Source organism: Pinus tabuliformis, chromosome 2_2 (assembly GCF_031772625.1).
Source record: "Pinus tabuliformis cultivar Carrire ecotype Pingquan chromosome 2_2, CPIR1, whole genome shotgun sequence".
NCBI lineage: Eukaryota > Viridiplantae > Streptophyta > Pinopsida > Pinales > Pinaceae > Pinus > Pinus tabuliformis.
The window spans coordinates 320,299,418-320,303,763 of record NC_142300.1 but is presented as its reverse complement, the minus strand read 5'-3'; positions in this window follow the sequence as shown (position 1 = coordinate 320,303,763).

Here is a 4,346-nt window from a genome sequence, read left to right as displayed (position 1 = left end):
TTAACTTTAGACTATGTGATCAATAAAACAAAAAAAATGGTTTTCGTTTGTTTTTGCGTAAGAATAAAGATCCTATGAATACCTATTTTTCCTTTCCACTCTAAAAGTAACGGGGCCTTGTGAAGATATCTTTTAATGGGTACTGGGGCAACGTCTCAAAAGAGCTGGTGATGCCTTCCAACAGCTGAAGAATCAACCAAGATAATAGATGAGGCTTTGGTGTTGCCCGCACATCCACCTATAGGGATGGAAGCCCTAGATTTTGGCCACTAAAGTACCTTCGTCCCACATGAGAATTCAAGTCTTTATCTTCTTGGTAGTCAGTTACTAGTACCGAGCACTAGATGGGTTAGGTAGCCCCAAATAGCACTACACACACTGGACCTAAGCTGAACCCCCTCTGAATCGGGTCTCTGCCATCCTCGGGTATTTTTTCCGTGGGATTATTGAAGGATTTTAAGCTCCCTAAAAAGTAAACTGCTATGTTTCAAAGATGTAACATGACAATGGCGGCTTATGGAATGCCTACCCCCAATGGTCCTACCCTGAACTATAAATTATTTAGTGGCCCTTGTGGGGAATTCAATTGGTTAAACTTATGGTAGTTTTTAATGTCTTACATTTCTTTACGGTGTGAGATGTAGGCTAAAATAAAATAAGTATCAAAAGCTCCAAAAACTGGATGCCTTCTAATACAAAGCTTATAGAAGCTTAGTGTGTGATGTGTAATTGTGTGCAAGTGATCAAGTGAGCATGAAAAGTGTGATAAGATGTGGATATTCAGTGATCCGTTACAGTATCTTCATAATTACACTATATTTCAATTGTTCCTTGCATGAAAAAGAAATGATGTGTGGATAATGGGCCGCTTACTCTTTCTCCTACTACACTATGTGTGACTAAAGGGAGGTGGAAAACACAAGTGTGCTAAGAAGACTTTCATATGCTAACCTAGGTTTGCCAACAAGACACAAGGGAAGCATATATTACTTGCTTTCTATAGTGACACTTGGCCCTAGTCCCAAAACTAATTAAATGAATAATTTTTTTGGTTAGTAACAAGATTTGTGGATGATAGGCCACTTACTCTTTTATTAATTAAGCTATGTTATTTGTAAAAACTAGAAAAATAGATTGAAAAATATGTGTTGAATTTGGCCACTTACTTTTGCCCCTAATTAAGATATGTGAGAATTTGCAAATAAAAATAAAATTAAAGATAATCTAATTTCTAATACAAAACTTATAAAATCTTAGTGTGTGATATGTAACTGTCTGCAAGCATGAAAATTGTGATAAGATGTGGATATTTGGTGATCCATTACAATATCTTCCTAATTACACTATATTTCAATTGTTCCTTGCATGAAAAAGAAATGATGTGCGGATAATGGGTCGCTTACTCTTTCTCCTACTACACTATGTGTGACTAAAGGGAGGTGGAAAACACAAGTGTGCTAAGAATAATTTCATATGCTAGACCAGGTTCATCTACAAGACGCAAGGGAAGCATAGGTTACCTGCTTTTTGTAGTAATATTCACTAAAGGCTATCAATGTCTTCAACTAGAAAATATTCACTTGTGCATTTTGCTGGACGACTTTGGGCGTCTTTTGGAATGTATAAATATGCTTAAGATTAAGCACAACTTTCGTATATGTTCATCTCTTCCGTATATGCATAACTTTCGTATATGCACATCTCTTCCATATATGCCCAACTTTCGTATATGCACATCTCTTCCGTATATGCACATCTATTGTATCTGTGCATCTATTATAAATGTGAAACTTCCAAATATAAACATATATGGAAGAAATGAACATATACTAAATAAGTGCATATATGGAAGATATACACCTATAAAAAAGTTACGCATATATGAAAGATGTGCACATCTTCTGTATCACATATCTTTTGTATATGTGAAACTTCCATATATGTGCATCTCTTTTGTATATGCAGAACTTTCATATATGTGCAGATACAAAAGTTTATCCATATATAGAATATATGTGCATATACAGAGGTTGTGTATATATAGAAGATGTATATATACAGAGGTTGCGCCTATATAGAGGTTGCATTTTTGTGCATATACGGAATATATGCGCATATCTTCTGTATATCTATAATTTTCTTATATGTACGTATCTTCCGTATATGCATGTCTTTTATGTATCTGCATCATATATGCGCAAATTCCATATACAGAAATTGCGCATATACAAAAATTGTACATATACGGAATATATGCGCATACCTTCGGTATATCCATAACTTTCTTATATGTGCATATCTTCCATATACGCACGTCATTTACATATCTGCATCATACATGTGCAAATTCCATATATAAAAATTGCGCATATACGGAAATTGTGCATATACACAATATATACGCATATCTTTCGTATATGTGCATATTTTGTATATGTGCATCTACCGTATATGCACAACTTTGTATATGCATAAATTTATTATATGTGCATATCTTCTGTATATGCACGTCTTTTATATATGTGCATCTACCGTATATGTGCAACTTCCATATACAAAAATTGTGCATATATATAAATTGTGCATATAGGAAAATATGCACATATCCTCCGTATATGCGTAACTTTCTTATATGTGCATATCTTCCATATATGTACGTATTTTATGTATGTGCATCTACCGTACATGTGCAACTTCCATATATGGAAATTTTTCATATACGGAAATTGTGCATATACGGAAGATATGGGCATATCTTCTGTATATGCGAAATTTTTCTATATGCACATATCTTCCAGGTATATGTGAAACTTCCGTATATACAAATAACCTCCATGTATCTACAATTTTAGTAAATATAACTTCCGTATATGTGCATCTTTTGTATATGTGCATCAACCATATATGCGCAACTTTCGTATATGCATAACTTTCTTATATGTGTATATCTTTTGTATATGAATGTGTTTTATATATGTGAATCTACAGTATATATGCAACTTCCATATACAAAATTGCACGTATACAGAAATGTGCATGGCTCTCTTACGCGTATAAAAGAATATTAAGAAAAATTTAATATTATTTGTTAAAGTCACATGGAATGTAAACAGTGAAGGTGGATGATATATATTGAATGCATTATTATTGACATGATATACATTTATAGTACATTTGTGTGACCGTTGGGTTCCACATCCCAAGGTCTCCTGGACTCTCATGGTTGTTCACATTCTACACCAGCCCATAGAGGATTAGGTGTCCAACATTCCCCCACTTAATTCGAAGGGGAATGTATGAGTCCAAGAAGAGAGTTGTAATACAAAATGTGCAAAAATGCATGGCAGCACTAGGCTGAATGTGCTCTCTGAAATGTTGTTATAAGGGGGGTGGTTTAATGATGACCACCAACATTGGAATGCTTAGTGCAGTTCCCGGAACGCATATACATCTTATTTTTTGTAATGTTCAATAAACTATGTTTATTTTCTAATGATTGTTTTTTTTTATAATTTGGTTATGGACCAAAATAATGAAACTATCAAATATTAAAATACACATCAATTTAAATAATCGTTTTAAAAAATTAGCATTTTGATATAAATTTATTATTATATAAACTATTATATAATAAAAAAATATTGAGAAAATATAATATTCTTTTTAAACTTACTTTATATAAATTTATGTTTAATTAATAGGTTAATCTAAAATAATATTAACATATTATTTTATCTCTTCTTTTAAATTATAAAAATAATATGTTAAAAAATCTTAATTAACATCTTATTTTTTTCTTGTTCAATAGACTATTTTTATTTTTAAATAAATTATTGATTTATTTTATAATTTAAATTATCATTATGGACCAAAATAATAGCACTATCAAATATTAAAATGCACATCAATTTAAATAATTGTTTTTAAAAATTAGCATTTTGATTGTTTCATATATATATATATTACTAATAAGAGAATGTTAAAGAAATTTAATATTATTCTTTAAATTATTTAACATAAATTTACTTCTTTATAAATAATTTATTGTACCTATTACATAATGTATTTATTTTAATATTTATTTTTTCAACATTTTAAAATTTGATTAACAGTTTTTAGTTGGAATTTAAAATATAATATATTTTCTAAATCATTCAAAAACACATTTTTAGATATTTTTAAATTCTAAAAATTATTTTAATATAAATGTGTTATTATATAATAAAAAATTATTGAGAAAAGTGTATGTATTGCAAAGATTAATGACCATGACTTATTGCCAAGATTTTTGAACATGGAATAACATTTGAGCCATTGGTTTCAAAAAAATATTTGCTCGAATTACA